This window comes from Ictidomys tridecemlineatus, chromosome 2 (assembly GCF_052094955.1).
Source record: "Ictidomys tridecemlineatus isolate mIctTri1 chromosome 2, mIctTri1.hap1, whole genome shotgun sequence".
Classification (NCBI taxonomy): Eukaryota; Metazoa; Chordata; class Mammalia; order Rodentia; family Sciuridae; genus Ictidomys; species Ictidomys tridecemlineatus.
The window spans coordinates 126,763,477-126,776,054 of NC_135478.1; the positions used below are offsets into that span (position 1 = coordinate 126,763,477).

Genomic DNA, 12,578 nt, shown 5'->3' on the forward strand with positions numbered 1-12,578 from the left:
AATCAGCGTCTTTACTTGACTTGTGAGGTATTCAAGTCTTGCCAAGAACAAAATGCTTTAATAACTTGTCAGAAAAGACTTTATTTATCAATTAAAATGGGTGTATTTTCTATTTCAGTTCTTTTGAAATATGAGCAAAACCTCATGCAACAAAATTGGATCTAATGGATTAATCTAATTCCTTTCTCTAGCACTACTACATCAAAAACAGGGACCACATCTTGATGGAGCTTAAAATTCCAGTGCTCTTGTTAAGACATGCAGCTTGAGACCAAAATAAGAGCCCCTGGAATTAGAGTCTCTTGGCACGATGACATTAAGTTAACTAAGATAGTAATCTGTCGTCGTCGTCTTTTTTTTTTTTTTAATTCAAAACCTGGTAACCTTTAATCTTCTAAACTATTATCAGCTTTTGCAGTATTATTTATCACTGATATATCACTGATACCGTGGATAAAAATTGATTGTTGGCTTCTATTGATTTTCAAAATTTATTAGTCAAGGGCAGTCGAGGGGCATACAGTGGCCTTGTGTCTTCTCCTATATGTCTCTTTGGTTTGACAGTCATTGTTAGATGGACCTGTATGTCTTCTACAGTACACAAGAGAAAATGCCAATTAATTATACCAAGGAGACTAACCTAGTTGTCTGGGAAGACATTTCTTAACTGATTTAACCTGGGTTTGGCAGTTTGGGGGGAACTCTGCATGATGGCAGTGTAGCTTAGAACAGATATGTCACATTAAGATTATATGAGTCTCTCCAAGGTTCATGGGTAACTGATAGTACTTCCCCCCAAAGTTTTTAAGCCAACATAACATCTCCTATGTTGTAGGAGATGGAATTCTGGGATCTCAGATGGACCTTCGTATTTCCAGTGTCTGGCGTGTGATGGGGACACTGTGAATCCTTTTTTTTTTTTTCCCTCCACACAGCCGTCTGTGGAATAAATGACTGGAACAGGGTTTGCACATTTTCTGCCAAGGACCACATAGTAAATGTTTTTGACTTTGCAGGCTACATAGTCTCTGTGACTACCCAGCTGTCATTTTGGTATGAGAGCAGCCGTACATAACATGAAAATGGGTAGGGTTGGGTTTGATTTCTAAAAACAGGCGGTGGCCAGTAGACCCCTGAAATAGAGCATCGTCTACCCAAATGTCAACTGTTTAAATTGGACCTGGGATTGGTTTTACTTGATATGGTAAGATGTAGAAATGACAGTCATGAAGGAAGAAATTTCTATTCATAGTTCTCTAGAAGTAGCAGGAAGGTCCCGTGCAGGGTATGTGGAAAAACACCAGGGTTCATCAGGAGGCTAAGGGCCTGAAGGAGAACAGGGCAAGAAGATTTCTTGTGGTTTCCACAGGAAGCAACAGGTACAGAAGGCCAGCTGTAACTCAGATTCTGCAGCCACGTTGTTCCTGGTGAAGCTCCTTTGGCTTCATGCTTCTTTGCCCCATTCTCAGCCACATTGGGGATACAGCATCCCTACCTAAACTTACACTTGAGCCTGATTGGGAAGAGAGGGCTACACACATTTCACAGGGTTTGCTGAAAGAGTGAGATTAAGACCATCAGATGCTGGGGTCTTCAGTGCTTTATAATTTAACCACGGATCTCAGTCCAGCGGATCCAAAGGGTGATTCAGGTGTAACTTCTTTGGACTTTGAAGAATTTTACTGTAGGTAAAAATAAATCTACCACCATGATTCACATTTCATTACAGGGACAAGTGTGGATTGAAAAGATTCTGGAGTATATATATTTTCTAAAGTGTTCAAATCCAAGGGCTATTTTATATTTTATTTCTGATGAAGTTTTAGACATTTCCCAACCACTACAGGATCTTGTTCAAAGTGAAGTCAAATCTGAATGCCTTGTTTTCTTATAAACTGTTCCATGTGAAATGTTGTGGTGGTGGGGGTATGGTTGGTAATGGAGGTGTCATGGTTATTTCCCTCCCGTCCTTTTTGTTTTGAGGGGCTAGAGGTTGACCACAGGATTTCACACGTGCTAGGCAAGTGCTCATCCACAGAGTTAAAACCCTGATCTTCCTTTACAATTATTTTAATTTAATCAGTTTAATTTTTGCTTAACTTTTGTTTTCCTTTTAATAGGTTACATGTACACAGATTTTCCCTTACATGCGAAAGCTTTCAGTAATTTGTAAATTCCTAGAAAAGTAATGATACCAATTGAAAAAAAGAAGTTTAACGAATCTAGAAAAATGTATGAAAATATGTTTGTTTTTCAGTGACTCCAATTTTAGTTCTGTAGGTAAGTAATCTACACTTAATAATGGTGTTCTTTCTTCTCTCCCATATACCCCTTGGCAATATCTGGGGTTTACTTGCAGGTAGGTAGGATGCTTTGATCTTAGGGGAAGCTGATGCCACTCTTTCCCCCCTGTGCCTTTCTGTGATTCTCTAGTCTGCTAACCTGCAGAATTTCCCTGTGGTTCTTTCCTTGTCCAAGAGGTCCTGTGTTTGTAATGTCATGGTATTTGTATCCTAACTGTGAGATCAGGACAGTGGTGCTGATCTGTTCTGCTCACGTGACTAAGCTTCAGTTTATAAATGTATTCATATTGTCATATGCACTCATCAACCCATTGGGCAGGGACACGCTCTCCTGTGAATGCGGCAATGAAAAGGTCTGTGTGAGGAGTTCACGTTGGTCCTCTCAGTACCCCAGAAGGCTCGTGGTGTCTTCCTCCGGTGAAGCATTTAGGATGGAGAGATTCCGGTACGCTCTGCCTGTGGGTGACTGAGGCTATTTTATGTGATTCTCCTCGCTCACGTTTGCTCTTGACTTTGTCCATTGATGCACATCTTGAACCAGTGGGGTCCCTCCTTAAAAGGAACCCTTGAGGGTTGGGTTAGCAGTTCTGCCATGTACCTCCATTGCTGCACACAGAGCACTGCCAAAGTGAAGACCATGTCTCGGTCATGGTGCCAGGGGTGAGAGGACCTGGAAGTGGAAATCAACTTCTAGCACTGACCTCTCCTTGCTCATAGGAACTCAGTGCCACTTTTGGAAGGCTTATGTAGTGGTTCAGGGCTCTGGCTACGGATTTAGGGAGAGAAGAACCTGAATACTGACCATAGAGCTTCCCAGCAGTATAACCAGAAGCAGAACTTTCATGCTCTGTCTCCTGTCTCTTAATGAGAACAGTCAATGTTGTCTCCACACAAGACTATGAAGGGGACTTGATGCTTCACACAATAGCGGTAGAGGCATGGGTTACAACTGTCAGAGGGTGAGGCACTGCTTAGTGGAGCTGCATGTTCTGACCTCTACTCATGTTTCCAGGTCATTGGAACAGATTCAAAATCATGTACAGGTATTAAAATCTACCTTTTCTTATTGGGAGGCTCACCAGACCGTAGTGGAACGGGCTGTTGATACTTGAATAGAATTTGCCAGCAAGTCTTTTTCAAAAGCTGAGAATATAAAACTGTAGACCCTTGTTTCTAATAACATGTAGTGTGAGGCAAGGGTGTTCTTTTCTGCTTCAGGTGATTAAAATAGCTGTTTATTCTAGGCCTTCTCCTTAGTCCATTGATACATTATGAAAGGAAAGCTAAACTTGGTGATTTAGAGGGATTCTTTATATTTGTATAGAAAAAAAGACGTTTAAAAGGTAGAAAACAACAGCTTCGATTGAGGGTCTAGCATTTATGGCATTTCTAGTAACTGACTATACTAACAATTATACTTACACTTAAATTTGTATTTATACTTCCATTTGTATTTATATTTAGTTTCCCCTTCTTGGCCCTCAGAAAATGATGCATGATTCTTCAAAGCTTTATTGCATTTTTTCCTCCCAAAATTTGCCCCCTGAAAACATCATATAAAAGGAATAATTTGAAGAGAAGAAACGAGAGTAATGATTCTATCCTTTGTAAACACCTGAGGAACTTCAAACAAGACTTTCCCCCACCCCTGAGATTTCATTTTCATTGACTTAGGGCTAACCTGGGCACCTGAAGTTTTACAAACTCTCCCCCAAATTATAATGTGCATCTCAGGAGTTGGGGCCAAGTTAGGGTGATTCTCAAGCTTCATTGTGCAGTAGAATCCCCCAAGGGCTTGTGAAAACACACACTGTAGGACTACACTCTTGGAATTTCTGATGTAATTGGTTGGGTTCACGGCTCCACAACTGGCATTTGAATAAATGGACTGAGCTCCATCACCACCTTCAGGTCCCTTTTTCCAGACCTGGGACCATCATCTCCGCACTATAATTTCTTCATGTGAACAGCGGGAATAATAATAGTGGATACTCTGTGTGCACATGTGTATTTACACATAGTCAAATAAGTGTAAAGCACTGAGCCAAGTGCCTGCTGTAAACAAGTACATCAGCATCCTTTTCCCCTATGACAAATTTTAATAATTTATTAGTAAGAACATCCAAATCTGTGATTTTCTTTATATTGTGAGGTGGGTGGAGGAGGTTGGGTTTGACTCAATTTCATCTTTTGTGTTTTCTTTTCCTTTTTTAATTTGGTGATGACTGGGATTGAATGCATGACTTTGTGCTGACAAGCACTCTCTTCCTGTTAGCTACACCCCAGCCTCTTTTATTTTATTTTATTTTATTTTAAATTATATATATATATATATATATATATATATATATATTTTTTTTTTTTTTTTTTTTTTTGAGATATGGTCTTGCTAAGTTGCCCAGGCTGGACTTGAACTTCTGATCCCTCTTTCCTCAGTCTCCCCAGTAGCTGGAATTACAGGTATGAGCCACTGCATACCTGTATTTTCTATTTTAAGAGCTTTTCCTTTACTCTGATTTTGTTAAATATTTTAACAAAAATTATGATATCATTGAAGTTTCTAAGGTTTTTTATGAATGCCTATCAAATTATTCTTTATTTTAAAATTATTTTTTCTTTTGATAAACTTTTACATCCTTCTTACATTTTTAAAAGATTTGTCTTTTTATTATCTTTCTTGGATTTTAATAAATTTTGTCATGTTTTGCTCTCACTTGTTTTTGACTATTCTTCCTTCTGCCTTAAGAAGAGATTTGTGTTGTTCATTTATTTTATTTTTTTCTGTTATAAAAGACACAAGTGTCATGATAACTAGTTTTCCTCCTCTTTTATTTCTCTTGCCTCTTTTATTTGTCTTGACACATGATTGTGTATATTGTCCTAATTGTCTACAGACTATTATTGTATCTTAATTTCCTCCTTGGCCCAGTTATTTAGGCCAGAGTTTGGTTTTAATTTTCAAATGACTTAAGTTTTTCTTTCTTTTAAACATGTATGTAATTAATTTCTGGTTTTGTTATATTTGTCTATGGTGTGGAGTCCCTTGCCAAATGGACACACAGTCCCTATATCAGCACCTCTACCCCTGAGATTCCATCTGCAGCTTCAACCAGACCAAGAAAAAGTGACCTATAATAGGTTCTTCCTTGGAGCCACATTTTTTTTTTTTTACCCAATACTTTTATTTTATCTATTTATTTTTAGTGGTGCTAAGGCTTGAATCCAGAGCCTCACATGTGCTAGGCAGTACTGTACCACTGAGCTACAACCCCAGCCACAGAGCCATATTCTTAACCATTAGAGATCTTTGAATTTGTTCTTTGGTGTTTTAGTCTTTTTAAAATAATAAACTATAGGAGTTTGCAGATGTGAATTTTTTTCATAAATGTGCATTTGTTTTTATTCTTAATACACACAGCTTATGCATTCTTTTTACCCTAGTTTTATTTCTTCTTGTGCCCTGTGTGATGAATCCAAGTTTCTAATAGCAGGTAGTTTTTCTCGGTTTCTCAGTGAGAATCCTTTTTTTCTTTTATTGTAGTATTGGGGATGGAACTCAGAGGTGCTCTACTATTGAGCTACATCCCCAACCTTTTTTAAAACATTTTTGAGATGAGATTTTGCTTAGTTATTCAGGTTGTCCTTGAATTTGCTATCCTCCTGCCTCAGTGTCACTGTGCCCAGCTTCTTTTGCATCTTTAGTTATTTATTTTTAATGAAAACTTTTTATTAAATTTTAACACCCATTCTTATAATTTTAGGCTCATGTATTTTGATTCTTTGCTTTTTGGAAGATAAAAGCTGGATGCTGTTTTTATGTATTATCAACTACACTGTCATCCAATGCATCATATTTTTAAAATTTGAATTAGTATTTTTTTGCCTTAAATTGTATTTTGCCACCACTGCTTTCATTGTGTCTGTTTGTACTTGGTTTTTATATCTGTGCCCATTCTGTCTCTTCCTCTCCTTTTTCTCTTTTTAATGCTTTTCTATTTCAATTTGCCTCAAGTGTTTTTTTATGTTAGAATATTTTTAATAGTGTCCTGAACCAGAGATAATTGGAGAGTTGACATTTATTGCTACATGTCATGTATCTTTTGTCATAAATTGTTTCTGTTTCACATGTTTCTTCAGTTGTCTGTTCTCTGTTTTCCCTTTGATGTATTATTGGGTTCCTTTTATCCTTTTATTAGGATTTAGAATGCAAATATTCTGTTGTTAGTCCTATATGTGATCATCTTACTCTATCATTGCTCAATTATATTTTTCTTAACAAAGAGTAAGATTTTCTAGCTTTTATGTGAAGTATGACTTTTTTCTCCCTGTAAGTCCTATAAAGATTTATTTTAAACTTGAAACTTCCTCTTTCAATTGTAATTTTTATATTGAATTTTATTACTTAACCTGCCTGTCAACAATTATGATTTCTAGACTTACTAGTTAGCCAATCATTTTGAGTCCCTATTACTATGTGGATAGGCGGAACATACTATGTATGTTCAAGGTCAGCCTTGGCAAGTTAGCAAGACCCCGGGAGCCAGCACATCATGGTGGGGACTGTGTGATGGAGTAAAGCTGCTTGCCTCATGATGACTGTGAAGCAAAGAGAGACAGGAAGGACCAGGCTCCCAATATCCCTTCCTCCAGTGAACTCACTTCCTCCCTGTGGGCTCTCTTTCTTAAAAGATGCTACCACCTCTCCATAGTGGTGACTGGGGGTCTAAACCTTTACCACATGGGGCTTTGGAGGACATTCTAGATCCAAACTGAGGCATGGCTTTTGCCATAAACAATGAGTTAGAACTGTACATGTTGAAGGGGTCAGGTGGACAGGCATGTGACTATCACCTGAATGTCCCAGGAGTAGGCAGCAGCATTTGAGGGGGCAGAGGAAAACGTATAAATCATCCATCCTGCAGAGTACAAAGATTTCCCAAGGAAACAAGAGTAGAATTTCCTGGCAGTATTGAATATCTATTTTAAATTTGTGGTCAAAGAAAAATCAAAAGCATCTCTTTAGCACACCTGTAGGAGTTCTTTAGTCTCATGCAGCTACTGAGGTATAGACATTCTGTAAGCTGATGAATAGTGTTTTCCTGAAAGAGCAAGTTAGAGGAAGAGATGGGCATGAGAGCCATGTTGTTTGCTGGGAATGATTCTGCAGTAGGCTGTGGATCCTGAGCCAGGTAAGAGAGGAGTTAGGACTGAGGAGTGAAGAGGAGTAGAAGTCACAGAGCCAGTGAATCCTCCTCTCATGCTAGATGTGGCCTGGGTATGAGGAAAGCAGTTCATGAGTTTAGAGCCATGGGCAAGTATAGTGGGTAGGAGTCGGGGGTCCTTGGGTAGAATTGGTAACCCTGACTTATCGACAAAACCAAACCCCACCCTGACCCTATTTAAAATTGTGGATTACAACCCACCAAATCATGTTTCAAAATCAAGTTAGTAGGTTATATAAAGCATTTTAATCAGCAAAATTGAAGAGGGTGGATCACATAGATACTTTGCATGCATTGGATGCAAAAGGTGATGAGCTTTTGTCCCAGGAGATGAACAGGTGAGCCTGGATTGGTCATGATAGTGTCAATTTGGTCATCTGTTGGCATCATGTTGACTTTTTCTGGTAGATGATATCAGTTTGCGGGAGGGGGTACTGAAGATTGAACTCGGTGGCACTTGACCACTGAACTACATCCCCAGCCCCATTTTTTTGTATTTTATTTAGAGACAGGGTCTCACTGAATTGCTTAGCACCTTACTTTTGTTGAGGATGATTTTGAACTTGCAATCCTCCTGCCTCAGCCTCCCAAGCTGCTGGGATTACAGGCCTCCATGCCCAGCAATGATGTCAACTTGACCATTATCTGAATAGGAGGATGAGCATTCTACGTTCAATCTACCATAAATGTAATTTTCAGGTTGTTGTGATATCAAGAACCTAAGTATGTCATCTGTAGTCTGTGAAAGACTCCAGGGTTCTCTTCCGAGCACCCAGCATACTTTTCAGAAAACATTATTGGGTGTAATATTTTTCAAATTTATTACAGTTGTAGAATTTTAATTTAACTAGCACAAATTGCTCTTAAAATGGAAAACAAAACAAAACATAGCATCAAAAGAACAAAGGCATGTTCACATTCAGTTGGTGGATCCCAAAGTATAAATATTGACATCGTTAAGAAAAATGTTGACTTCAGTGTCAGCCAACTTTTGACTTTGCCTAATATTTTTTAACTGTAGTCTAATAAAGAAGTACAAACTTTATAATGAAGGTTATTTAAATTTTTATGATAAGGTCAAAACTCAATTAAGATGAACTGGCTTCTATACATTATTTATAATGGTAGTCTTGCAAAGGAGGGCTTAACCTTCAATAGTGAAAGAACATGTGAAATCAACACAGTAAGACAAACTTGGCAGTAAGCTTCTTTAACCAAAGACAGACAGTAAGGACACAGTAATGGCAAATTTTCGTAGTCATTCTATCATTGTTAATGATTAAACTTTTTTGTCATGAATATAAAGCTGCTATGTATTACTGGCTTATAAAATTGTTCTTTAGTATCTATGGATGTGGTGAACATAATTTTGGTAACTCAGCTGATGATTTAGAACTTGAACTTTTTAAGATAGCACAATAGTTAGGTGCGGTGGTGCACGCTTGTAATCTCAAGAGACTCTGGAGGCTGAGGCAAGAGGATCACTAATTTTGAGACCAGCCAGGGCAACTTAGCAACTTTTTTTTTGTCTCGAAAAATAAAAAAGGCTGGAGATGTAACTCAATGGTAGTGCATTCCTCAGTTTAATCCCCAGTAGTGGAGGAAAAAGTAGCACAATAGATCATCAGGTATATATAATTGTAGGGTACTTAGAAATGAGGGTTTTGAGCTGGTTTGGTACAGGTTGGATAACCCTTACCCAAAATGTTTGAAAACAAGTTTGGAATATTTCTATAGACTTTCTATATTGAACACCCCTAGTCTAAAAATCCCAAACCTAAAATGCTCCAAAATTCAAAACTCTTTGAGCATGTACAAGCACTCCAAAAATTTTGAATTTCAGACCATTTTGAATTTCAAATATGGAATGCTCATCTGAGTAGGTTTTCCAGTCTTCTTAAAAGCACCGATAATGACGAGCTTTTAGTCTTTGTTGGGTATGGGTGGCAGAATAATTTTATAGACGGATTGCATCTAACCTTGTGGCTGCCTTGTGTACATAGAGTTACAGAATTGGAAAAATGCATCAAAAACTGTAAACAAATTCCAAGTGACGAATATAATCAGAAAACATGATGGTGTTATTTCTTTAAAAAGCTTTAATTTATACAGAAGTGCTGTTTAGAATCAGTACTTTATATATTTCCAAGCTTTGGTTTCTTAAGATATTCTGCTAAATTTCATGGTTGTATCAGAAATTAAGTGGAAATTATTAATTTTATTAAAGGTTGCTCACCAAATTTTCAATTTTTTGACAATTTTTTTTTGGGGGATAAACTATACAAAATATAAAAGTTGATGTTTTTTACTACTTTTAAGTGTACAATTTAGTGAAATTGGTACGTTCACAGTTGTATAACAACCATTGTTGTATAACAATCATTTCCATTTCCAGAACTTTTTCATCATCCTAAAGAGCAACTGTGTACTCATTAAACAATTTCCTTTCCCCCCAAATATCTTGTGAATTCTACTCTACTTTTTGTCTATAATTTTTTTTAATGATACTAGGGATTGAACTCAGGGTAGTCAACCACTGAGCCACATCCCCAGCCATATTTTGTATTTTATTTAGAGACAGGGTCTCACTGAATTGCTTAGCATCTCGTTTTTTCTGAGGCTGGCTTTGAACTGGTGATCCTCCTGCTTCAGCCTTCCAAGCTGCTGGGATTACAGGCATGCAGCACTACACCTGGCTATCTATAAATATGTGTAAGATAACTATCTCATATGAGTGAGATTATGTTATTTATCATGTGACTGATTTATTTTGTTTATCATACATAATGTCTTAAAATTTCAGCTATGTTGTAATGTAGAAATTCATAACTTTTTAAGGGTGAATATCATTTCCATTATAAGTATATTTTACATTAATTTATTGATGATCAGTGGGGTTGCTTTTGCCTTTGATTGTTGAGAATAGTGCTACTATGAACATGGTGAAACAAGTGTTTTGAGTCTCTGCTTTCAGTTCTTTTGGGTTTTATTTCTAGTAGTTGAATTGTTGGATCCTATGTTAGTTAATTCAGTTTTCAAAGAAATCACTGTAATGTTTTCAATAGGAACTGTACCATTTTACAGGGACTCTGATTTCTCTACATCCCTGTCAACACTTGTTAGTTTCTGTTAGATACATATTTTAGTCCTCCTGAGTGTGAACTGGTATCTTATTGTGGTTTTGATTTGCATTTTTCTAATGCCTTTGAGCATCTTTTTCATGCACTCATTGGCCATTTGTTTATCTTCATTGGAGAAATATCTATTCAAGCTTTTTGTCTATTTTTGAATTGGTTTATTTAGAATTCTTTATATATTCTAGATATTAGTCCCTTATCAGAGAAAGGATTTGCCAATATTTTGTCCCATTCTGTGGCTTATCCTTTCAATCATTTTTTTTCTTTCCACATTTTTCATTGGTACATTATAGTTGTACGGGATAATAGGATTTCTTGTTACATATTCATATAAGGTATACAATAAAACAATATAATTTGGCCAGTATTATTCCCTGACACCTCTCCACTCCCTCCCCTTTTTAATAAAATATTTTTTTAGATGTTGATGGACCTTTATTTTATTCATGTATTTATATATGGTGCTGAGAATCGAACCCAGGGCCTCACACATGCTAGGCAAGTGCTCTAGCACCGAGCCACAACTCCAGCTCATCCACTCCCTCCCTTCTTTCCACCTACTGTTCTTTCAATCTCCTGATAATTTTTTTTTATGTACAAAAGTTTTTATGGTAAAGTGCAATTTATCATTTTTTTGTTGTATTTTTCCCCATTGCTTTCTTCTATGAGTTTTATTGTTGTAGCGCCTAGATTTAGGTCTTTCATCTACCTTGAGTTAATTTGTTTATATTGTAAGGTTAGGATTAATTTCATTCTTTTGTGTTGATATCCAGTTTAACCAGAACCATTTATTGAAAAGACTGTCCTTTCCTCAGTGAATAGTCTTGGCATGCTGTTGAAATTCTATTGATATATGCAAGGATTTATTTTGGGGCTATTTTATTCCAGTAGCCTCTATCTGTCCTCATGCCAGCATTATGTTGTTTTAACTGCTGAGCTTTGTGGTAAGTTTTAAAATCAGAAAGTGAGTGCTCCAACTTAGTTGTACTTTTTCAAGATTATTTGGGCAATTTTGGGTCCCTCAAGAATCTCTATATATTTTAGAATATTTTTTTCTGTTTCTGCAAAAAATGTCAATGGGATTTTGATGAGAGTGCATTGACTTTGTAGATGGGTTTAACAATATCAGGTTTTTGAATCTATGAACATGGGATGTCTTTTCATTTATTTATGTTTTTATATTGTAGAAGCATTTTATAATATTTAGTATGTAAGTTTTTAATAATATTTAGTATGCAAGTTCTTAAATTTACTCCTAAATATTTTATTATTCTGATGTTTTTGTAAATAAATTGTTTATTATTCTTAGGACTATCCTTAATTTAAAAACACAACCGATTTTTGTGTGTGGATTTTGTGTCCTGTACTCTTGCTGAATTTATTAGTTCTAATTTTTTTTTGTGTGTGTGTGTGATATCTTTAGCGTTTTCTACATATAAGGTCATTTCATCTGTGAACAGAGACAATTTTTGTTCCAATTTTGGTGTTTTTATTTTCTTATGTAATTGCTTTGTCTTGTATCATCTTGAATGGAAGTGGGCATCCTTGCTTTATTCCTGATCTTATGGGAAACCTTTCCATCTTTCACCATTGAATATTATGCTGTCTTTAGGTTTAATACATTTTATTAAAGACCAGAGATAGTACTACTTTCTTACTGTATCTTATAGTAGTTTACTTGTCCTGAAGGAGAATTCAGTAGGGATTGTGGAACACATATTTTCCTGGCTGAAATGCAGTTTTATTTGGCAGATACTTTCAAAGGTGTTTTTAAATGTTAGTTTTGAGATTTATGCACATTAAGTTTGATACAACAGGAAAATAAACATATAAATCTATAACTTTGGATATCCTGAACATAGCTAAGCATTTCAGAGGGTAGACAAATTAGGGTAAATAAGTGTGTATGGATTGAG

General features: G+C 36.5%; 1 protein-coding gene across 5 annotated transcripts in view; it reads left to right on the forward strand.

Moving 5' to 3' along the window:
• Grb10 (growth factor receptor bound protein 10) overlaps positions 1–12,578 on the forward strand; it is a 187,890-nt gene that overhangs the window by 44,603 nt on the left and 130,709 nt on the right. The window lies entirely within an intron of this gene.